Source organism: Alligator mississippiensis, chromosome 5 (assembly GCF_030867095.1).
Source record: "Alligator mississippiensis isolate rAllMis1 chromosome 5, rAllMis1, whole genome shotgun sequence".
Taxonomy (NCBI): Eukaryota; Metazoa; Chordata; order Crocodylia; family Alligatoridae; genus Alligator; species Alligator mississippiensis.
The window spans coordinates 54,998,354-55,023,888 of NC_081828.1; the positions used below are offsets into that span (position 1 = coordinate 54,998,354).

Here is a 25,535-nt window from a genome sequence, read left to right on the forward strand (position 1 = left end):
TTGTGGCTCACATATGCCACAGGTCTTTCGCCCCCTCCCTCTTCTTGGGTGAGGACTGCACCCACCGCTGTCTCCGAGGCGTCTGTCTGCAAGATAAAGGGTTTTTGAAAGTCAGGGGTATGGATTATGACGTCTTCGCATAATGCCCTCTTCAACTTTTCAAAACTTTGTCTCATCTCCTCCGACCACCTGACTACTCCCATTTTCCACCCTTTGAGGGCCCCCGACAGGGGTGCTGCTAACTCTGCGAAATGGGGTATGAACCGCCTATAATAATTGGTTAGTCCCAGGAAGGACCGTAACTGGCGATAATTTCTACTTTGTCGGCCAACGGTTTAATTGTGCCCCTGCCGACCAAGAACCCTAAATATTTTGTTTCTTTCTGCGCAAAAGCGCACTTCCGAGGATTCGCGGTTAGGCCGATGAGTCTCAACTCTGTGAGGATGGCCCGAAGGGCTCCCATGTGTTGTTCCCACATCCGGGTGTATATGATGATGTCGTCTATATACGTGGCCGCATATTCGGTGTGGGGCACCAGGATTTGATCCATCAACCATTGGAACGTTGCGGCGGCGCCGTGCAATCCAAAAGGCATCCTAACAAATTCGTACAGCCCCCACAGGGTGCCGAACGCCGTTTTCTGCCGGTCTCTCTTGGCTACCGGAATCTGCCAATATCCCTTGGCTATGTCAAGGGTCGATATATACTGTGCGTCTCCTATCTTTTCCACCAGCTCTGCCACGTGGGGCGTGGGGAATGGATCAAAGACCGCCATGGCGTTCAAGTGCCGGTAGTCCACGCACAGTCTTAATGATCCGTCCGGCTTACGCACAGGTACCAAGGGGCTTCTCCAGGGACTTCTGGAAGGCCGGATAACTCCTGGCTGCAACGTGGACTCAACCTCCTTGCGGATCGTTCCCAGGAGATGGTGGGGAATGGGTCGGCATCTCTCCCTCACTATTGCTCCGGGGGGTGTTTTTATGGTGTGGCACGCATCCCGAACCCAGCCGGGCTCTTCACGAAAGACCCCTCTGAATTCGTCTATCAGGGTTCGGGCCTCTCGCTGTTGTGCCAGAGTTAATTCCTTCCCCAGCCTGACTGGGGTATCTTCTGGAGCAGGCTCCATCCCTCTCTGTGGCCCTTGGGAGCCTAGTTCTTCGTCCTCAGCCTCAGAAAAGGCTGCCCATCCCTCGGGATCCCGCCATTCCCGCAGGAGTTTCACTTGGTAGATCTGTTTCTCCCGGAGGTGTCCAGGTCGGTGAACCTCATAATCTACGGGCCCCACCCAGCAGAGGATCTCGAACGGCCCTTGCCACTGTGTTAGGAGCTTACTGGTGGATGTAGGGAGCAATACCAGGACCCTCTGCCCTGATTCGAATTCTCGCTTCTTGGCCCGGTGATCGTACTGACCCTTTTGGCGGGCTTGGGCTTCCCTAAGGTTCTCGTGGGCCAGGTCCTGGGCCAATCTAATCCTCTGTTGGAACGTCTTCTGGTAGGTCCTCGGCTCCTGGGAGGGTCCTTCTCCTCGCTCCCATCCTTCTCTTAGGACCTGTAATAGGCCCCGCAGGTGATGCCCCAATACCAGCTCGAATGGTGAAAACTTTGTGGATTCTTCGGGGGTGTCCCTGAGAGTGAATAGTATTAGGGGGAGGAGGAGGTTCCATTTCCTGGGATCCCCCTGTATGCACCGGTGCAATGCCCGCTTTATGGTTCCATTAAGGCGTTCCATCAGCCCGTTGGTCTGGGGTTGGTAGACCGAGGTACGGAGCTGCTTTATCTGAAGGGTCCGGCATACCAATCTTAAAACCCCTGACATGAAATTCTTCCCCTGGTCTGTCAGGATTTCTTGTGGAATCCCCACTCGGGTTATCCAATTTATTAGCTCCTCCGCGATACGCGGTGCCATCACTGTTCGCAGGGGAATCGCCTCCGGGTATCGGGTGGCATAATCCACGATAACTAGAATATATCGGTGACCCGAGCTACTGCGGGGCACAGGGCCCACGACGTCTAACGCGATTCTCGCGAACGGGGTGGTAATAATAGGCATGGACTGGAGGGGGGCCCGAGGAGGGTGTTTGGTTCTTGTCTTTTGACAAATGGGGCAGGCCGCACACCGGCGGGCTACTTCCTCCCTCATCCCGGGCCAAAAGAACCATCTGCTCACCTTCGCGAGGGTTTTGTCCCGGCCCAGATGCCCCCCTACTGGGCTCGCATGCGCCAACTGCCAAATAGCCTGGCGGAATTGGGCGGGCACCACTAGCTGCGGGCCCTTGACCTCCTCCCCCCTGTCCCCCTGTAGGCGGTACAGGAGTCGATCCCTTACCTCGAAGTGGGCCTGTCCTTCCCGTGCCGACGTAGGGGCCCTTTGGGGACCCTGGGCCTGCTCTCAGAGCGCCCCAATCTCTGGATCCTTTTCCTGGGTGTCGCGGAACAGGAGACTACATGTGAGGTTGTCGAGGTCCAACATATTCGCCTCATCAGTTGGCCCCTTGTCTTCTTCCAGCTCGCCCAACCAGCCCTCTCGGCTCTGGATCCTTTTCCGGGCCGCTTCTGCGTCCCTTACCCTGTCCAGGACGTCATATATTGGTGCCCAGTCACGCCCCAGGAGCATTTCACAGGCTAACCGAGGCACCGTGTCCACCAGGAGTTCTCCCTGATGTTCCATTACCTGTAGGCGGATCCATTGGCGCTCGGTCTGCTTCGCATCCCCATGGAGGCAGGCAATTCTCACGGGGGCCACTGTTCTCCGACCGTGTGGTGGCATCAAATCCTCCCTGATGAGGGATTGGGCGCATCCCGAATCCAAGGTAACTTGCACGGGGCGGCCTTCCACCCACGCCGTGACAACCGGGCGCTTCCAAGCCGCGTTCCCTCCGCCGACCACATAACTACAGTCCATAGGCTCGCTGAGGTTTTGGCCTCGCCACCGCTCCGCTGGGGCTCTTGTTTGGTTATCGGGGGCCCATCGTTCCGTGGCCTGCCGCGGGCACTCTCTGGAAAAATGGCCCTTCTGCCCGCACCGGAAGCACACCATATCCCTGGGAGTCCCTCGGTCGGGTGGACGTCTGCGTTCTGGTTCTTGTGGGGCCGCCACCGAGGGTCCCTGGCTCCTTCTCTCCCTGGGGTAATATGCCTCCGAGGCAGCGAAAGCTTCGGCCAACCTCAGAGCTTCCTCACAATTCCGTGGGGTGTGCTGCCGGACCCATCGTTGCGTCCGCTCCTCTAAGTCGTTCTGGAACTGCTCCAGGATGATCTGGTCGGCAAGGGCCTCCCGGTCCTGTCCCGCTGGGCTCACCCACTTATCCAGCAAGTCGCGCAACTGTTGTAATAACACTCCTGGCTGTCTTATTTCGTGGCCCTTCTTAGCTTGGAATCATCGCCGGTAGTGCTCGGGGTTGATCTCTAAGCGATACAAGATGGCCTCCTTCGCGGACTTGTAGTCTAGGGCATCCTCCCTCGACAGGGCCCGATACGTGGCTTGGGCCTTGCCCACTACTAAGGCCCCCAGCTGGCTGGCCCAGTATCTTTTATCCAACCCTATCACGAGGGCATGCCGTTCAAAGGCCTCAATATATGCCTCCGGGTCACCCTCTTTGGTCATCTTGGGCATCTTAAAGGATGCCAAGCTGTGCTGGCACCATTCTTGTTGCTGGTCCAACATCTGTTGCTGCGCGCCCAGAATCTGGGTCAGCAGTTGCACGTTCTGCCCGAGCATATCAACGGGGCCTATAGCCGGGGCCTGCATGTCGGCGTAAGTCTCCAGGTCGGGGTTCTCCATGATCCCACCTCTCCCACCACGTTATGCCCGTCTCTGTTCCAGGAGGTGCTCCCGGGCAACTCTTGCGCGGGCGGCTAACCGGGCCTGACCTGCTCTCGCTGGGGAGTCCCTGGAACTTGCCGGCCGCAGTCGTGGCTGGGCCTGCCGCCAGGGTGTCCCCCTCGCTGCGGCCTCCAGCGCCGAAACGCCCCTGGGCAGGCTCACACGGGGCTCCGACCTCCCCTACACCCCGGCCAACGCCACCTTGGGTTGTGGACCTTCCGTCCCTTGTCCCCGAACGAAGACTGAGCGTTGAGGGCCCTCTCCGCCCTTTGCGGCTCTCTTCCCCGACACCCTGCCGGGACCTCTGCCCGGTCTTCCCTGGTTCCCTCGCCGGGTTCCCGCCGGCTCCAACCCGGTTCCTTCACCGGAGTCTCCCGCCGGCTCCAATCCGGTTCCTTCACCGGAGTCTCCCGCCGGCTCCAATCCGGTTCCTTCACCGGAGTCTCCCACCGGCTCCAATCCGGTTCCTTCACCGGAGTCTCCCGCCGGCTCCCCGGAGCCTCTGCCAGCTCGTCTCCCGTTACCTCACTGGTGAATCCAGCTGGCCCTCTCTCTAGGCTCCTCCTCGGGGCTTCTGCAAGCTCCCGCGTCAGTTTCTCCGCTCCTCTCCAGCGGCGCGGCTCTCCCCGCCTCCATTGCTCCCGGCGCGGCTGCAGCCTGTTTGGCCCACGGTCAAAGCCCCTTGCGGGGGCCCGGTTCCACTCCCGGGCTTTCTCCCGGGCTCCGCGTCCTCCCACCGCGCGCCCCTTCTCTCCTCGGGGCCGCCTTTTATTTCTGCGGAGCGGTGCCTCTTGCTGACGTCGCTCCGCCTCAGCTGTATGAAAGCGCGGCTAACGAGCCGCGCAGGTGGTTCCCCAGCCTGCACGCCACCGCTGCTCCCCTCTCCTGCGGAGCATACGTAAGTGTTCCCCCCGGCCCTGGGCCGGAGGCTCCCTCTAGTCCCGTTGTCCCTGGGACACACCGGTTACTGCACAGTCATTTAGTACTAAATGGGTACTGAATGACTGCACAGTAATGACTATGCAGTCAGTCTCTCCTGTGGGCATGGCCATAGAGATGGAAAAGTATTGATGTACTTGCATATTCTTGCTTGACTCTAGTTCTAATAGTCAAGGGGTTTGTGTCTAAGTCATTACTTGGGACGGTTGTTACCATCTCATCATGAAGAAGTCTGATAATGATAGCAGATTTTGGTGGGCATCCAAATCTCATCAGGGTCTTCCATAGGGCCTCTCTACTGTTTGAATCAAAGGCCTTAGTTAAGTCACTGGAGGCCACATTAACATCTCTATATCACGTGGCACTTCTTTTGCAGCCATCTAGCAGCAAAGATCTTATCTGTTTTACCTCTAAGTGGTCTGAAACCACACTGGGGCTTGGGAAGAATCTTCTCAGCAGGGAAAATGAGTCTGTTGAGGAGAATGCTGGTAATGATGTTTCCATAAATGGATGGGAGTGCGCCATGCCATGATAATTGCTGCAATATGATTTATCTCATTTTCCTGAATATGGTAGTGATTATGACTTCTCTTAAATCACTGGAAATCTTCTGGCCCTCATCTGTGGATCTGGTCTCACTCGGTACAGCAGGATCAATATCAAATTAGCAATTTCTTTGGCTACAAGCGGTGTGCTTCTGATCAGTTGCTGCTAGGGTTGCCCATCAGAGCATGGGCATTCCATGTTGCAAACTTCATTAGTTGATTCAAACTGCAGATATAATAATCTCACTGGACCCAGTTTTTCAACCAGGTGAAACGAGATGGTCTCTATTTAGGGCATCATATGAGGTGGGCAGATTAGATCCTAAATAGGCATGCTCAGTTATGAATTTTGCTGCTGAATTGCCTACCTCTCTCTAGTTCTGAGTACAAAATGGCCATCATACAATCATTGCCTCCATGTAGGTCTGGCTGTGGGCTTCCAGTGATCACTAGCACCTGCCTTCATCACCACTTGCCCATTGTCGTAGGGCTTGCTAGTGAAATAAGACACCTGCACGTGTCTTAACATGAGGATGCCATTGCGCAACAGCAAGCACATGGTACTTTTTGGGAAGGAAATAATCTGATGGCAAAGAAAACCTAGACAACCAGAGGTTTCCGTTCTGTTGCAGCTTCAAAAGCTGGTACTACTCTCTGCTGAGAGCAGTCTGAGTAGAACTTTTTATTTCAGCAGTTACTCTGGTGTGAACCAATTCTTGTTGTTACTGAAATACCAAAATTGGCTGTTACCATTCCATAATTTTGTGGAAACTGTGTGGTGACACCAGGCATCATGATCTGTCATAATGAGGATAGTAAATAACAAAGGTTTGGACTGTGTGGGTAGCAGGAAGGTTGAAAGCTCACATTTAGAGACCTATAGCTACATTGAACCCTGGCATTTCTTTGCCTTGTAACAACACTGCTGGTGAAAAAAAATCCTTTTTTATTCATGCTCATGGCTGCATATATTTACAAGCGAGCTAGGACTTCATCTATAACAAGGCATTCTATAGAAGAGCTAGATACTATTCATTAAACAGAAGCATCATGGTTATTCTGAAACCTGAGTTGAATAGGATGTCTTTAAATATCCCCCTACCCTACCCATGAGTCCTCCTCCTACTAAACAGTTTAATTTTTTAATGCTATTCTGCCAATGGAATAGAATTAACTTTCTCTGAGGTCTTGTCAAACTCCGGTGATTTTAAAGAACTTCATAATAATGAGTTAGTTACTAGTAGCACAGGGACTGTTTAGGGAAACACAACAACTATTATTCACTCAGCAATATGAACACCATAAGCTGGAGATTGGAAGGACCAGTTAGATGAAGCTTGTTCTTGTATATGGAATGCTCCAAAACATCCAGTGGAATGCAGGATAGCTGCTCTGTCTGGGGGTCTACTTGTTCCTCAGCCACTCCTTCTAGCCAGAAAACTGGCACAAGCTAGTGGTCAGTAGGGGTGTGTGAAGTGGGCCGTATTTGATTTGGATTTGGCCCCATTCGGGGGACAGTGATTTGATTTGGATCACTGTCTTGATTCGATTCAGCCAAATCCAAAGATTTGATGCTGATTCGGAGAATCAACGATTCGGCCATAGACACAGCTTTAAATGTTTTTTCTACATACCTCAGGGTACCAGGTATGGCTTGTGAACGCTGAGATGGTGGGGCAGATGGAGCATCCCACAGGAGAGCATGTAGGGGGCCCCCCTGTGCAGTGGTGGACCCGGAAAAGTGGACCCGTGATCAGCCACGGGGGGCCCCCGGGTGCCCCCCAGATCGTTCACTGCTCTCACCTATATTGACCAGGTCCTGTGTGAGGGCAGTCCCTGTCCACCGGCATCCCCCCAGGCCTTCAGAGCTATGTGTGGGGCTGCTGCCTCAGCAGGCTCCATAGCACACCTTGCTAGACAAGTCTGTATTCTACCTTGATCCCATGAACCACCAGGGACCTCAGCTGGCAGCTCCTCCACGGAGCTGTAGCCACGGGTGTGTATCTGGTGCACTTTACAGGCACCCCCGACACTTGCCTCTTTTGCCAAGAGAAGGAGACCCTGGCACACACCTACCTCAAGTGTGTCAGGTTGCAGCCCCCCTTCAGCCTCTTCTACAACCTCTTGCTGAGGTTCTCTCCACACCTTTTTTGTTATGCACGCCACATCTGTGGCCCCACCAAGCCTCAGGACCTCTAGGTCAACCTCCTCCTGGCCCCAGTCAAGTTGGCCATCTACAAGACCAAGAAGAAGGCTCTGGCCAAGGGGGAACCCAGGTGAGTGACACTGTTTTCCTGTCCCTCTGCTGCTCACATCTCCAGGCAGACTATCATTGGTCAGTGTCCACAGGCTCCCTCAACTCATTCAGGGAGCAGTGGGCACTAGCTAGTATGCTCTGCTTGGCATCTCCTTCTGGATCCATTGTTACTAACGTATGACCTCAGTCCTCTTCCTGTTTTCTTTTTATTTGTCTCAAGTAATCAGCTGGTGTGTCCCCAGTGGCCTTCCTTATTAAGGGAAGCGTATAGCTTTTCATGATGGGCCTAAGCCCGTGACCCCATGGCACATCAAATAGGTCTGTACATGGGACAGTAGAGTCTGTCTACCATAAGAAAGTCCATTAGCAAACCCAGGAATGAGGAAGGGTGGGGGGTGCAGTCCCCTACTTTAGGTGTGTTGTATGTGTGCAGTGATCTCTGAGCTTATTGCCTGGTCTGCATTTTCTGCCAGAGGTTTATGTGAGCAGTGAGCTCTGAGCTCACCAGATGATTGGGGCAGGGTCTAGCCGGAAACTAGGAGGTGAATATTGTTGCTATTTGCCCTGTGCCTGAATTCAGCACAGGGGAAAGGAAGGGATGAGCAGTAATGGTAGCACTCACTCTCTGGGCTCCAGAGCTAAGCAACAGCAGGGGCTCCGGCTCTGAGCTAGTGTGTTCACAGCCAAAGGAGAATATGATGATACCGCTGCACCCCCTCTGTATCCACGTCTGAGGGACTTAGCCAGGATGATAGGGCTGTTGCAATCTATCTGTTTTTCTCCAGAAACTGCCAAAACATCTTTATCTCATCTTTGAGGGGAAGGTAAGCTTATTTTGTTTTTAAACTGTTGCGCTCACCTGCAGAACACGCCTTCCAAATAAATAATACCTATCCAAACATTCCCCCTCAGAGTCTGGAAACCCCTTAAATAATTAAATATATTTTTATATATCAATTTGTATAGGAAACAATTTAAAAGTAGATTTGATTTGGACTCTCAAAAAGCCCTGACTGATTAAAGCTTAAATGAGATCTAAAACTAATTATGTGTACTCTGTTTCTGGAATGAGCACAGGCTCTGGAAAGGCCCTGGCTGATTCTGTCAGGGCAGCTACTATCAAGTAGAATCCCTCATATAATGTATTAGACCAAAGGTCCCGTATTCTGTCGCAGAGTGGTCAATATCAACTGTTGTAGGAGAAGGAGCACCAAACACGATATAACAAGGTGAAGGGCTCAGGGTCTGGAGCCCCACTGCATGGGGCTAAGGGGTACTAGCCTGCCTACTTAGGACCTCAGGGCCAGCTGACAAGGATGATTGACTGGCCCTGGAAGAAGTTAAAAAGCTTCCTGAGAGATGATGTGAGAGAGGGGGGTGAAGCTGAGAAGAAAGGCAATGCTGAAACATTGCAATGAAGATTGCTCTGGGGAGGTGGGGAGTGTTCATTTTTGTTATCCTGTTTAGTTTGAGGTAGAAAAAGGGGAAGGCTGGTTCCTGGGCCTGGCTAAAGGAATAACAACATTTTATACCCGTAGGAGTTGATTTGGGGATAACCTACTACAATGACAATTTACTCCTAATTCCAAACATAAGGTTACTACAGTATAAGCCTTAAAACAAGAAGGGGTATATTTTCAAAGTGCCTGGGGGTTTTAGATGTAGAACCTCCTTTTATTTCAATGGGAATTATGTACCAAAATCCCTTTGAAAGTGTTGAAAATGTCATCCTTTAGCATTTCAAACTAGAGATCATTATCATCCACACAGATGTTCATGCTTTTTTTAATTATTAGACTTCTGAATGAATAACTTTGGCCTTAGTGATACCTTGTGTCAATGAGTTCCACAAGTTAACCACATTATGTAGAAAAATTATGTATGCTGCCAACTTCCTTCTATGTCTTAACGAGAGAAAGAAGAGCCTTTCAATGTTAACATGCATAGAGAGAGCAGATCAGCTGGCATGCTGCATATGCATATATCAATGGGGGGGGAATGTATGGCTTTTTCTTCACCCGTTATTTTCCGTTATTTCTATTATTGTCTAATAGCTCCTGCAAAGAACTTGTCTCATTGGTCTTTTGAAAGTCCAACTAATTTAATCAGTTTTCCTTTATCCACAATTTTTTGACATTCTCAGAGAGTTCTACTAAGTTAAGGAGGCACTGTTTTTCCCTTACTGAGCCTGTATTGGTTGGCTTTGATACATCGCATTCATCCAGGTCAGTGGTTCTCAACTCTTTTAGACTCAAGGCACCCCTCGAAATAGCCATTATTAGTTTTCACCCAGTTTTTTGACTACAGAAAAATAATGGAGCAATTCGTCTGTGCAAAGAACTCAAAGACCACAACAGGTCAGAATGTTTTTAACAACAATAGGGATTATATTCATATTTGAGATATCTGGGTATATCTTGTGAATCATGTTTTCATACCTAGCAGTGCTAACATTACTTAGCACCCTGTGGTAACCTTGAAAGGATCTCAAGGCATCCTGTGGTGCTGCAGCACCCTGGATAAGAATCACTAATCTAGATTTTTTATAACTCTGTTAAATTGAAATCACAATTACTTCTGCCTTGAAGAAAGGCTCAGTGATCTGTAAATTCAAGGATTACATCCTAGTATTTTTTTTAAGAAAATGTCAACTGTTGTAATATAATTGTTAACTGTTAGTCATGCATCAGGTGAGAAATTATTTACAGGCTGTATGCTAGTCTTATACTTTCAGCTCCATTACTAAAATTTAAATAAAATTCATTCTTTCTCAAAGTAACCTTACCTTATAGCCTGCTTGCAATCTATCTGTATTTTAGAACAGTAGTTTTGATACCAAGATGCACCTTCTGCTTTCATTTGTATTCTGCAAGTGCTTTTTATAGCACACAGCAGATTCACCATCAATGAAATCCTATGGCTTAGAGTCCCACTCTGAGTGAGCTTACCAAGGTAGGTTAGCATTTTACTAAAGCTTCATCCAAACCACTGAGAAAGTTCTTGAGTTTTGTCAGTTGATCTTGGTGAAAGTACATTTAAAATGGAAGGCTTTGCCACAGCTGATTAGAAAAATTGTGTTACCCATGTCAGGTATGCAACTGAAATCCATGATTATTAAAATTACACAAGATTTTTGTGCCCATTAAAACAAATCTAAATGAACTTCCCTCTCAATTTCTGCTCAGCTGAGCCCAGGATTAGTGAAACTACTATGTCCTTATTTAAGCATTTAAATAAGTTGCCTGCTTTTTCTCAAGTGCTGAGAACTTGGCCTCCCTCACTGAAAGCAGTGGGAACTCCTGGATGCTAAATCCTTTAGAAAATCAGACCACTTGTTTAATTGCTGGGGAGTATGACTCAAGCCTACTCTTTTGGTTTGGATAAATTCTAGCAAAACAGTGCACTTTACATAAAATATTTTGGTCTATAGCAGTTAGGTTTGTCCCATACATTCCAAGGGAGTTAATATATAGATACATTTAGAAGACTTACATTTTTTTTCATATGAAAATTGTTGACATTGAACTGCACAGAAACCTTTCAGCTTTGATAGGACAGACAATCCTCTCTAAATTAGCCTTCCTTTGTGAATAACAAGATGAAGGGCTCTGTACCAGTAGTCTTCCGTTATGCTAACAAATTTGTCTAGGTCCTTGCACTATACCAATTAAATTGAATTAAAGCTTAGTGCCACGCATCCACCTGTGGGAGACCCACAGAGCTCTGTCTTTCTCTCTGCTGTTCTAGTGCTTGCCTCAAGGTACAGACCAAGGTTGCCCAGTGATAAGTCCTTATCCCCTCAAGTCCTAGCTCCACTGCCTTTACGCTGCACCCCAGCTGCAGCAGGGAAATCTCTGCCAGCTCTTGTGACCTCCCCATTGGCTTGTGACAGAAATTTTAAGTCTCCCTTTCAATAGAAATATCACTGGAAGATCACTTAGAGTTTCTCTTTCTATAGGCAACCAGAGGGGACCAAAAAAACCAAAATTTATTATGTAAGAAAAAAGAATTATACAAGCAAAACTGACCATAAATTTGTAGACAGAAAAACAAGACAAGTAAAGCTTCTAACCCTCTCACCTGGCCTCACCCTAGTTCTCCTGAGAGATCTGCCACTATTTTTAGAGATCAGCCTTCCTGCTGGCTGCTGAGGCTCTGGATCCTTCTCCAACTTGGGGAAAATCCAGAAGACCTTGATTCTATCCTAGTTAGACTCTAAAAAGCCTCCTGCTACAGCCCCCTCCACATTTACTTATGAGTCACAGATAGGGGTCTCTGTAAATCACACTGGAAGTGCCCCACCACAGCAGTTCTTTTTAACGTTTTTCATTTCTCCACTTGTGTCCTCCACCCCGATTGGCAGAGGAGCCCTGCTGGCCAGGTTGTTTGCCACTATATAAACTGCCACTGTTTGCCACTAAACTGATCACCTACTGCGGTTTTGGCTTCCCCGGCAATTATCGACAGACAGCCCAGCCAGTGGGGCCCCTCTGTCAGTCGGGTGTGGAGGGAGGCAAGCAGTGAAATGAAAGTATTAAAGGAGCCACTTCTGGTGCGATTTATGATCACAGCGTCCTCCAGTCATTACTGTCCCTGGGACACCTGGCATTCCTCACGCCTGATGGGCCATTTCTCTTAGACGCCTTTCCTCATTACAGGCAGACAATGCCTTGGGAGCCCAATCCAATAATGTCTCCTGCCTGTGTTTGGGAGTAGCAATCGTTCTTAAACATGCATCCCTCCTAAATTTGTTTGCTAAGCTATGTAGAAAACCACAAAGGAATATGCAGATGGCGTAGCATAATCTATATAGTGATAGAAGTGACATAAATGGATACAGCCTGACAGTGGCTTTTCAATGAGACCACACATGCTATGTCAGTGAAATAAACACCATAAAAACGGCATGACGTTCCATGACCCCCCGCTCCCAGGGGTGGGGTTTGTGACACTTAGTGCTCCACTTGAATTTTCTCAATAATTTATAAGAAGTTCCTACTTTTAATTACATTCAGATTAAGCTCTTTCAAACAAAGATGCGAGGCTGCATGTGCACTTGAGGTGCTGGCCAATTTAATTCTATTATTGAGCTGTATCCTAACCAGATTCTTGTGCAGTTGTTTCTAGAACTCTTTTGGTTTGTACAGGCTTATGAGCTGCCTTCTTTATCCTTTTATAGTTCCTTTTTCTCATCTGGCAATAGAATAAAAATACTTTGATTTTATGTATGTACAATATTGTTCATTAGTGGTATCAGAATATGTTGGAAACATTTAATTTGTTTAATTTAAACAGTTTTTAGTGTGCCTATTATGCTTGGGTAAACTAAGGTACAAAAAGATGAAGTGGCATGGTACAGGTAATCCAATAGCAAACCTGAATGTCAGCCCTGTAGCTCAGAGCCCACTAGACTTACTCTTCATGTCAGGATTTATTTTAGTCTTTGTTACTTTAAGTTAAAACTACGCCCTCCTTTTCTTTTAGTAAAATCTTACCCACACTGATTAATTTAATTTGGAACTACAGAGTTAATTGTCTTCATAAATATACCCATGTACTGAAAAGAGGTCCTTGAGACCACATCAGTCCTTGTCTTTTTGAGAACCATGATGATGCACTGTTGTAACTTGTGTTTTGTCTGAGTATTTGTCTAGTCTGGCAAATTATCTAGATTCTAGAAATTTGCAGGTGATGGCTTTCCTACCCTGGGTTTCTAGGTCTGGGTTTCTATTCTGATCTCTTACCCCTTCCTGGATGTTTTTTCTTTGGTGGTGGAAAGCAGTGGGGTGTTTATTTTGCATTTTGTTAATGACTTGCAAGCCGGTGCTTTGTGAGTCTGAAATACACAACAGCTTGAAGAAAACAAGGATTCTTTTCCTATTTTCTTTTCTGATTGAAATTTTCACTACCTAATCTGTTGGTTCCTGTGCACTTGGAGCTGAATATGAACTGACCTAGCTTCACTGAAGTTAGAACTATTCTGATCTCTACCAGTCATGGATCTGGCTCCCAGCCTCATCCTTACTGTTCATAGAATGAAGTGTTTCTTAGGTTAATTCCCATACCCCTCTAGTTTAATTTCTCTCCCCAAACTCAGCTGCCAGAACTATCTAGTTGCTAAGCAACGTCTTTCCCCTCCTTTCCTTGTTGCTATAGTACTTCTCCCCTTTCTCTTTTGGTACTGGAGAAAAGAGCCTTCTCCATCCCAGGAACCAATTGATGTTATATAACCTTACTATGCATGATTCCTGTTGCTCAGTGAGATGTTATTGTAAACACAAGCTGATTCCTCAGGAGTTGTATTAATTCCTTACTGGAATTGATCTTCATGTTTCTAGGTTTTTCAGTGAGCAGACAATGCAATTTTCCCCTAAGATGAAAAAAGCAGTTTCCTTAAGTTATCTCCTTAGTTAAAGTAAGCCTTCTGTTCTGGGGGCATTCAAAACCCTGAGCAGATCTATTTTGACAACTTCCTTGTATGTTTCAATTATTTTACATACTTCCTAGCAGATGAAGCATGTTACATCTGCCATAGTCAGGAATGCTATATCTTGGATTTCTTTAAGTTTCTTGGCACAGTTATTCAGCACAGAATAAGTGTAATTACAGTGAATAGAAGTTAATGGACTTCATTTTATCCTTGAAATTGAATGCATTTCTAATAAAAGTTACATTTGTGCCTGTGCGGAGATTGCTCTGTGACATTCAGATTGATTTGGAAATTGGCTTCCAAATGATAGGTACATGACTTTCCAGCAGCCTGTTAGGGTTCCCAGGGTTTGAGCCTGATCTTCTATACATTCCAGATACCCCGACTGCATGTGCAGGTCTGCAGTTTTGCCAAGAGTTTAGCATGGCAAGATACCTGCATTTGGTCTGTGCCTCTTGCAGAATCAGCTTCATAGTGATTGAAGGCGCTGCATACTTTGGAAGTAGTTCTGAGAACTATAAAAGCTATTTTATATGTAGAAAAGGGAAGTTTCTACCAGTAAATGGAACAGAATACAGTGAGGAGGATATTCTAGATCGAGAGTAAGCTATTATACTTGCAACATTTTCAGGAAGAAGTATGACTTGCTTTTATTTTTTTTTTTTTAATTGCATCCTTTTGAAATCTCGACCTACAAACTGACTTCTGATGACATGCAAGAGAAGTAGTTTACTGTTCCTATCTTTTTATGCATTTAAAAATTTGTCTCTGTTCCCCCAAAACTTTTCTCCTTGATGTATCTGACACATCCTTGCAGGAAAAAAGAAAGATTGTGGTTCTCCTTTGTCTCTTTTTAGTTTAAAGTATTAGTGTTCATGGCCCTAGGTTTACTTGCTAGAGCATCCAACCTCTTGCTTTGCCTTAATGAGATAGTTTAATTTATGAGCACAAAAATATGTCTTAAATTACTGCCAAAAATACTTGCATACATTGGCCATTTTTCAGATTAATATATTTTAACTTTGAAAAGTATTATTCAGATGGAGCAATCAAAATCTAAGCAGAAGCAACAATACCTGTTGTTAGCTTATCTCCCATGTGGTATTGTTGGCTACATTTCAGCCCTTAGTAACATTTTGTGGTGAAACATAAACCCCTTTGCTAAAGCGTTTAAAAATAGAATTGATAAACTTCAGCCTCAATACAGCAACACAAAATTTACATGTAGCGCGTGGTTGGAAAGTACAGTGTATTCACTTTGATACTGAATGAAGAATTTATTGTCTTTTTGTGTGGAAGTTGTTCCTTAAACTGACTTTCATTGGGCTATATTTATCAGTTGTCTGGAGTTGTGCAATTTACAGCTACTATAAATGATGCCATCAGTTACAGTTTTATTGTTCTGTGGACAGAAACTGTCAGAAGTTAAATACAGTTGTAGTAAATTGGACTCAGTTGTATGTCATTGCATATAAACAAAACAGCATTAGTTCCCAGGTTATACCACTTCTATACAGACATTTGTCTTAAAGGATCATCCTCAGTACTTGTAAGACATTTTGCTGTACTAATTTATCGCTTGGGTAAATGTACCTGCCCTGTGTAGAAGCCATTTTGAATTGTGTGTGTACATTTAAAAAAAAAAAAAAAGTAGTCTTTTTATAGATAAGTAGATGAGAGCATGTACAGTTTTTCAGTGTTACAAAGAGGACAGCAAAGAGAAATGCTTTACAGGGGACAAAGTTACTTTTCTTATTGCTGATTTGTTGAAGAATTGTTTTGCTTCAGTTTGGAACTGAAAATTCTTGGATGATTTTTTGAAAGGAGTACTGCTGTATATCAGAGACAGGTGAGTTGTGTTTTTGTGGTAGCAGTTCCGTAAATAAGCAGTCAGGCAGCTGGCCATCTCAGCTGGCTTTAACAGAAGCTAGTGAAAAGTTTCCAACGGCTGGGAAGCATAGCTATCGTCTTCCTGGAGAGAGAGGAGGTCTTCAGATTTAGGACCAGAGTTGCAGAAAAGCATTCTGTGTAAAATCTTCAACTGTTCCACAGACTGGAGACCCTGAATGACTTTCATATCTACTCTAAAAAGGGTACTGTACAAACCTCTCTCTGTATTTTTCTATATTTCACTGAAGTATCAGCTGTATACCTGTAGAAAGAGAGACTTTTGGGGTTGAACTAGATGACCTCCTGAGGTCCCTTCCCACCTTAATTTTCTGATTCTGTGTTTTACTAAATTCATTTTTGTCATTGTAGAAATGGCTTGCATCTTCTGAGCTTTCTGAGAACTCTTATTTTTAGTGGCAGTGTTTGGAAAAATGACAGTTCTGTTACTTTAAAAAAAAAATTAAATATATTTATAAAATCAAGATTCAGTATTCTTTGCTAATGTAACAAAAGCTTAAGAGAGTTTGTCTGTTGCTAAAATTTGTAGCAGTTGAAAAGTTTTAAAAAGTGTTTAATCTTAATGTGATATCCTCCCCACACTTGAAGTTTAAAGGGGGAAGGGAGGTTATAAATATATTACAGGACTTGCTCTCAAGAAAACAGCTGCTCTTTTTCATGTGTGAAAAGTTAACTGCAGGAGTAAATGGCCAATATGCCTGGCATTTTACAGCTGCTTCAAGGTTTTACTGTCACACACTAGTAGACTCATGGGCCTCGATCCTGTAATCTGTTCCATATGGCAAATCTATTTCTTAATGCAGAACCCCCTTAAAGTCAACATGAACTTCCACTGGACACAAGGGCCTTGTCCTCTAGTTTGAAAAGCTACTGTAATTTAATTCTAGTAGGATGTAACTGGGGAAATCAACAATAACAGCATATTTTGAACTAGAAAAACTTTTGAGCCCTGAATAGATATCGACCCACCAAAAATGAAATTTAAAAAGTAATTAATATGTCAGGGCAGGAATGTTTTGAGTTTAAACCCCTAAGAAAGATATGGGCATGAAGTATAATAATAAGTAGGGCTATATGACTGCCCCTTGGGTGGGGTTTTTAAAACTTAATTTTCCTGCCAGTTTCCTAGGTTAGAGTATATAGAGTACTGTAAAAGAAACAAGTTATGTATACTTTCTGCTACCATTATGAACAGTAATAGACAAGTGAAAGGAAGGAGTTTTGTACCAGTGGCTGTTGTTGTTTCAGTTGTAGATAGCACCTGTGGGTACTAATTAGCATCTGGCTCTACTGGGCTAAATGGTGTGCAAACACAAGATCAGAAACATGACCTGCTCTGTGAAGAGTTTATGGAATGTCCATTGCGTTGGAAGAGGAAATATATTTCAGCAAGGGCCCACAATGTAGAGAGCGCAGGTTTATCATCTGTGACCCATTCTAAAATTTTGGAATTAGTTATCTACAAAAGTAATGTCATGTCTCAGTATCACTGTTGACTTTTTTTTTTTAAGTTTCCATTTAATTTCATATCATTTCAGTTGCTACTTTATATATTGTCATTTTGTTATTTCAGTTATTAAATACACACTTCCTTTCCTGGCCCTTCCTTTCAGCTGAGTACACATGTTTTTTCTGTCCCATATGACTTTCTTTCTGTGCTTTGGCTTCATGGGAGGCTGAAAACATTTTAGAGGGCCTGTACTTTCCATTCAGACGTTTCCTTGTGACAAACAATGTGGAAGATTTCAGCTGTGTGACCTATGCTTCTCTGAGTTTTAAAGCAATGAAGCTTGATTCATCTTTTCCTTTTAGGAATATTTCCTTAATTTATTCCTGAAGGGTGTGCTCATTTTGACTTCCTCACAATTGCAGAGCTAAAACTAATAACTCTTTTATGTCTGAGTTTCCAAACTTCAGCGTGACATGTCTAAGCTGCCATTAGCTCTTTCACTCCTGCTTATTCTGCACATTCTTTAATAGGCTACGCTTGATTTTCCATAATGATGTACATGAACAACATTACAGAAATTAAATAGAATTTACATTTTGAACCATTCTTGGCCTTGGGAGCCTGTTGCTTTCAGGGTTTTTTTCCAACAGTGAGCAGCACTGGTTAATAATATGCTACATTAAACATTGCTGAAGAGTAATTAATAGATTCACCTGAAGGCCCACACCCACTCTTACAAGAGAACTTGAATTACTTAATGCTCTTTGAAATCGCATAGTTCGTGTTCAGAGTACAAGAGGCACTTTTATGTAGCATCTACTCACGTATTTAATTTACTAAGAACTTTTCCATATGGAGAGTTGCAACAATTTAATTGCAGAGGTGATTTTTATACAGATGTATACAGAAATGGTGCAGAAGGCTTTTCTTTATCAATTTGAGCAGCTTATTTCAGTCTAGTTAAACTTGGTTACAAACAAGTTTGAGCGAAAATCAAAATAAGCCATTTCTAAAGTGAAATACATGTCTGCAAAGGTTGTACTAAGTTAGCTAAATTAGTGCAAAATTGTATGCCAGCAAGGCCTAAGCAACCATCTGAAATAGAGGTCAGTGGCAGGATACAATGGCCAAGGCAGCACAATGCTAGGACCTGGTCATTGCCAGTGTTTCTTTCCACTGTCCAGCTGCAGGTTGGGCAAAGCCCCCTGCTGCCCAAATCTGTCAGAAATTTGGCTCCAGGTCAGATCTGGCCTTCTAGCCATAGGTAGCTGACCCCTGGTCTAAAACAGCAGTTTTCAAACTTAATATGAACTGGGACTCTCTCAAACAACTAAAAATACATCACAACTCTAACCCCAAACATGTTTGTTTTGTATTTATTTTTTTTTAAAAGTCAGTTCCTCAGTACCCTATTAATAGGGTCTTATAACCTCTTCAACCCAAAACACTGAGGTTGTTTCTGGACCGCCTTGAAGCCTAAAATTATTTATACTATATTTACTATGAACCAAAATGTTTTCATGGTTGTTGTTTTTTTAAAGAATCAGAGAGAGTTTTCCTGCAGTTGATTATGCCCCTGCAATATTATGAGCCAAAGTATATAACATGACCACTTTCCTTAGAGCATGAAAAACTGTAAATCAGGTTGACTATAACATGAACAGAAGGTAGACCTGGTTACTTCTCAGGGAGTGTGAAATTAGACTGAAGTACGAGAGAGTCTATTGACAGCATGAATAGACTGTAAATAATTTAAAAGAAAATGATTAAAAACAGGATTCATTTTTAATTTTCATTTCTGTGAATAAGGGTATGCATGTAATATCATCTCCTTCACAGTATCCTAACATGTACCAAAGGCAGGTTGGCATCATGCTACTACCTAGCTTCCAGATAAAAATATTTGTTTAATTTTCCTGTCCTCTGGTATGACTCACCCAACTGTATGCTCACTTACTACATTTGCTTGTTTTATGTTTTAACATCTTGAAAAGCTTGTAATTGAGTTTGGCTAAACTACTGACTTGCCTGTGTCTTTAGTTTAGGCCTTTTGCATACCCTGGACCTTCTTTTCAAGTGAGTGAGCTCAATTATTTATGAGACTTATGCATCAACAGAAAGTGCATGTATTATATAGCATTTTATGCTCTGAAAGAAGAACTGAGATACCTATTTACTCAGGCTGCTTAAAAAAAAAGCTCTGGTATAATTAGAGATTCCAAGTCTTTACAAAATAGGTGCCTAAAGTTAGTCTCTTCAGTTTATATTGAGTCACTTAAGTGGACAGATTTTGAGAAGTGCTGATCACACAGCAGCTTCCATAAACATTGAAGAAGTGCCTGTATCTTGTTGGTAGATGAAGTGATGTCTAGAACTGATCTGCCATTCTCAAAGGAGGTCAAGGTATACAGCAGCTTTTTTAGGTCAGGCTCATTCTGTCCTTTGCTTTTTCAGCTGCCATCTTCTCTGCAGAGAGAGCTGTCATATTCTGGATCTCTCAAATTCCTGAATGGGACCTTCCTCTCAATTTCCATGCCTTTTGTCAAATGGCCAGACTTAGCAATTCCAGTGGACCAGCAAAGCTGCTTAGGACAGCGTGTGATGCTCTTGTGACAAACATAACATACAAATACAGACACCTTTTTCTTGAGCACCAAAATGCTTCAGCCTCACCTGAACTCAAGAACCAATTCTGTTAGCAGTGAGGGAGCAGGTAGTCAGTATAGCTGAGAGAGTAGTCTGCCACACTGAGATAATTTGCTTTCTTATTTTGTTTTGCATTATCTAAATGGCCTTCCTGCTAGGAAATCTGAGTGGGATGGTACCCACATTGGAGAGGCAGCATTGCCTGTCACCAAATGGAGACACTGAAACATAGGTAGTAGGGTTTTCTGGTATTATCTGGCCAGCATTAAATGGACCATAACAGTGCAGTGCCCCTATAAAGAGACATCTCTTATGCATTGTGTAGTGGCTTCTTACAGGGTTCTTCACTGGGAGCCACCATTCTCAAAAACCAGGAGATGTCAGCTATTGCTTTGCCAAGGGGCAGGCAGAAGCTCTCTTCATGGCTTTAACTGTCTCAGGACTGAGAAGAGATTTTCTGCTCCTCAGTCATCCTGTTGAAAAGTGGGCCTTTTTTAAATTGTTATTTGCTAGTAAAGAGCATATGGCAGCATCCTAGAGACATATGGCAGGTAAGTGTTGCCCTTCCAAGACATTAACAGCAGGTCCCCATGTGCCCAACTGCAGCCCCCTCTCCCCTCTGCTTATGTGTTGCAGAATTGTTTTGTTTAAGTGGCACATTAAAGCAGCTCTTGCTATAGCTTTTAATATGAAAAATGCATAGGAGGAAGTCTTAGGGGAACTGCAGACTTAATAATGCTGCTCAGGTTTGCAGGAGATGGTTCAAAAGCTTCTGTCAGACTTGCAGCTGCCTCCCCATTTCTGCAAGAGCAAGACACAGTTCCTAGGCAAGTCCTGAAACCATACAGTGTAATTGAAGAAGAATTGTGCAGGGCATGGGTGGGTGGGGGGTGGGGGCTGTTCCTAGAGCAAGGTGGAATGATCTTGAACAATGGATGCTGGCAGGAATTATGTGCAAAAGTTGGTTAGTTTTTGTACTGCTGTTGTGGATACTGGGTAATTTGATTGCATCTTGGAGTAATTGATAGATCTGTTTCTACATTTGTTTGCTTCCAAAATTGTTGGGTGCCTCGGTGAGGGTCAGGGAGGAGCTTTTACTATAGACCAGTAAAAGTCTGAATGGGTAAATAAAACAGAGGATGGAAAGCAAGAAACCTCATCCTGGATGTCTGTAATAAATATAACATAGCTTGGAAATTATTTAAATTTGATTGTTGGGGGGGGGGTTAGTTTTGGGTTTTTTTAAATACCTATGGCTCAGTTACTTATGACTTGCTTGCAAATAAATTCCCATGGAATTCGTACCTGGCAGAAAAATGTCTGGAAATTTTAAACTTGCCATAATCTGTTAATGAAAAGACTTATTTTATTATTGCAATAAGACACTTCAGACAGCACAGCAGGGCTGGTTACTGTGCAGCATTGTTGCCTGGGAGGCACTGTGTTCAGACTTACGTGTCACTACACACCTGAAGTACTCATTAATCAGTTCTACCACCCAACCTGTCATGTCCCATTGATTGATTAACACACTAAGGTATGTTCAGACCTTTGTGGCCAGGAGACATTTAATTTTTTTATGGCATCCAAAACAACAGATCAGCTGATGCCTTTGAGCTAAGCATGTTTTGGTGGCAACTTTTATTTCATTGTATTGATGCAGTCTTTTATGCCCTTGTTAAGTATTCAGCTGCATGAAACAGATTACATGCAAGTAAATATTAAAATGGAGCTGTCCACAACAGGCTACATGAATATCCCTCTTCCCTATACTGCCTGCATCTAATCTGCATTGCTTGTGATGTCCAACCATTTCTGAAATAAACATAAGTACTGTAGTCAGCTGCTCTCTAAGCGCACATCCCCATGGGCGGGAATGTTCATTTCCCTGGGGACAATGCATGTCCCTGCTACTTGTCCCCAGGGAACACCTATGTAAAGCCCACATTGTCCTGGGTGGGGTAGGGGAGGCTGAGGCCAGCACCTGACACTGGGATCTCCTGGTGCCAAAAGCCATCCCCCATACTGCAAAGTGGAATGCGTGCATGTGTGATGCATAGGGTATGCAGCGCCACCGACAGAGCATGTTCCTGCTCTTCTGGACACACTAAAGGTTGGTTAGACTCTAGCAGGGATGTAGAAAAAGGTGCCACCATAACAAAGGACACTTGACAGTGCTTTCCCTGAAGTGACATCAGTGGACTGTTAACAAAAGCATCTATCATGATGATCTTGGTTATTATGACAACAACAAAAATGCATTCAAGGGAAGAATGCAGGTGAAGTTAATTTTTAAAGAATAGAGTCCAATTACACACAGTGTAAATTCATCATTTTTTGGAGCATGCCATTTTTTCCTGTTTATTGTTGGGATATAGAAGAAAGCATATAGGCATGAATGGGATGCAGAATGATTATGAAGGGAGAGGCAATCAAAGTAATTAAAGTAAAACTTTATAAGCTAGAAATGCACTTCAGTGCATAATTTGGGTTTAATGAATTCAGGCGAGCTGAGCTGTTTTGTGATTTTTGTCAGTAATTTTCCCTCGAAACTCTTCTCAAGAGTTTTGGGGCGTTTTTTTGATGACACTGGGGAAGTTACTATGTACATGGTTCAGTATTCTTCAGTGATGATGGTCCAATTGGCTGGACATAATAGTTCTTTGTTTGGATATTTTATTTCTAGTCGGGGAAAGCAAATGACTGTATTGGATATAGACACCAGGAGGAGATATTTCAGTGATGGTGACTTAAGTTCAACTCTCCAGTTGAGTGGAAATGTTTTTTGTAATTTTGAAATGATGCAAGGAGATGCTCTATGAAGTTTATGCAGACAAGTTAAGTTGTGTGCCCTGCAGAATTATAGGTTTAAAAGAGGAGTTACTGTGAATTGTTACTCTTGTTGGTTTGGATAAAGATGGTTGACCTTTAAAAACTCTCCATAGAAAAATGTTATCAACTGTAAGCAGTATAAACCCTCTGTCTACAATTGGTATCAGGTAGATCTTTCCGTGTAACAGTGCAAGGCAAGGATTTCTTAATGTGGTATCTTTTCTCGGTCCAAGAAATCCTAGCCTCTCTCATAATTTCTGGATCATCACAGCTAGATTACTTTTACATTAGTGTAATGTAATACATACATGTTTTGCTTTTATCTATCTCATCAGCCTCAGCAGGTTATACAACTTAGCTGCTGTAGGTATTGTGTGCTTCCAAAAATCCTTTGGGAACAAATAACAAAACAGCAATCTTTCTTCTATGGAACGTTGATCCAAAGCCCATTGAAGCTTGTGAAAAGATTCTTATTATCTTTAGAGGCCTTTGAATCAGGTCCTTACTCCTCAAGCTGTTTTCTGTAGTGTAATCAATCATCTAGTTGTTACTGTGCCACAGTGGAGAGGCTTTTGGTAATGGGCTGAGACAAGCTGGAGTAACCTGCCACCTCTGCCACAGAGGCCCTCAGATCTTTTCATAGTGTACTCCACATCTTAACAGATTGTCTTGTGGAATTCTGACTGGAGGTAGAGGTGTCCCTAACATCTCCATGACAGCTACAGCAATTGCTTTCATAGAAAAAGTAGTGCTAGGAAAGTATTTAATGTATTTCTAGCTACTTTACAAGTAATTCGAGTTTTGGAAAAGAAGCCATGTATCCTGAAAAATGGGGAAAAAACACTTTCCTTCTTAAAATGATAGACCATAGATCAACCTGTGTGGTAGAGCTATACACTACATGCAGTGACTGTAAAGAGGAAAGGGAAGTACAAGTGAAATAAACAGTAGTAATATTTTGATTTTTTTTTACTGGATGTTGCAGAAGTATTTCCAAAAGCATATTTCCCAAGTTTGTGTAGATCACAGTGATTTTTTTTTTTTAGTGTGTGATAATCCAGTATGAATCATAATCCTGTACCATTGTCTTCACCACCTTTGATTTCTATGCTGTAATCTAATTTTGGGGAATGAAAAATATAGTATATTATAATTATAGCTCTTTATAATTTTTAGAGCTATGATGCTTTACAAATATCTACTCAGACTTTATATGATTATTTGACTACTTACCTTGATGATGATCTTATTTTATTTTGTACTGTACCACTGCCAATAAGGGACATTAGAGCACTGTACAGTTAAAAGTAGAGCACAAGAACATGGGCTGGGAATGGCTTCATGGACCTTTTGAGTTCTGTCTCCTATAAGAGCTCTGTTTTCTATTTAGAGGTTTTTGCAAGCAACAATAACCATAATTCTGTGTTCTTTTTTCTCCTATTAATGATTTTTTTCAGCATTGTGTTGCCTGCAAGTCTTAGTTTGTGAACAGGGAGAGGTTGTTAACCTTGTTAGTCTGAAGTCAGGCAGAAGGCAGGGCAGGGTAGCACCTTAGAGGCTAAATCATTCAGAGGCATAAAGTTTTGTAGGTGACAGCCTGCTTTGTCCGATGATATGAATGAATCTGCAAAGAATATGGATCCTAAATAGAAAGATATTTAAATACAAAGGATAGGGAAATATTTTAAAATTACTTTATTCCTTTCTATTCAGTTCACTTGCTTTCTGCAGACCCATCCTTAGCATCTGAGGAAGTAGGCTGTTACCTGTGAAAATGCATGCCTCTATGAAAGAGTTCATCTCTGAAGTTGCTATCCTATCCTGCCTTATGAATAGGGAAAGCAGTGGTAGCAGTATGATTCCCTAGTGACATTCCTGTCATACTGCAGATGTAGCAAAGTGTTTATTAGGGAGAGTCTACTTGTGGCCTTAAAGGAGCTAAATAGGAGAAAACATTCATTTGAAGTAGTTTCACTGTTGCAGCTGAGATGCTTTGTGTTCAGAAATACTTACTTGTAGCTTAGTGTAGGCAATGGAGAAATGTTTATTGCAAAAACAAAGAAACAAGATCAAAGAATGGGATCAATCATTTCTGTTCATAACGATGTTATGATAGGCCTCTGTGGGACTATGCTGCAAGCTCCATCATATAGCATAACAAATAACATGCCAGTACTAATTAGAGGAATTCAATCAAGCCAGTCACTCCTTGGTAGCCAAAACTCAGCAGAGCTGTTTGGGTGTTCCATTTTTTTTTTTAACTTTTAAGATCTCAGTGTTCTTGGGAAATGTTTTAAATAGCCTTTGCACTAAGCATAGTTTCACGCAGGGGTTGAATACAAAGTACATTGCAAAAAACCACCCCCATCATACTGGATAAGTTGATTATGTGTAGTTTTTTTTAACAGCAATCCTAGCAAAACCTTATTAAGCTGTGATGTGCTTTCCCTGTATTTCCAGTCGTATTATTGTTGATTTAACACTGTTCTTGCATGGTTCTTTCCCCTTTTGGCCAGATTATCTTTATGTATTCATCTACCTGAGCTACAATATTACGTTTACAACAGGACTGAGAAATGTGGTAATAAACACGGGACTTTCACATTGTGGAAGCAACTAGATTTTTTAGACAAGGAATATGATTCATGTCATGGCCATTAACATAAGCAGGCCAAGGCAACCATATTCTGCTCAGCATTTAAATG

The 25,535-nt window shown here is 43.7% G+C and overlaps 1 protein-coding gene across 6 annotated transcripts in view; it reads left to right on the forward strand.

Moving 5' to 3' along the window:
- The window catches only part of C5H1orf21 (chromosome 5 C1orf21 homolog), a 238,402-nt gene that overhangs the window by 42,732 nt on the left and 170,135 nt on the right, over positions 1-25,535 (forward strand). Inside the window, exon 1 of one of the 6 annotated variants that reach the window (XM_059728390.1) lies at positions 16,067-16,087. The exons of the other annotated variants lie outside the window; for them this stretch is intronic. The gene's annotated coding sequence lies outside the window, so the exon portion shown is untranslated. Of the gene's footprint in view, positions 1-16,066; positions 16,088-25,535 lie in introns of those variants that run through there. 6 annotated transcript variants of the gene reach the window in all.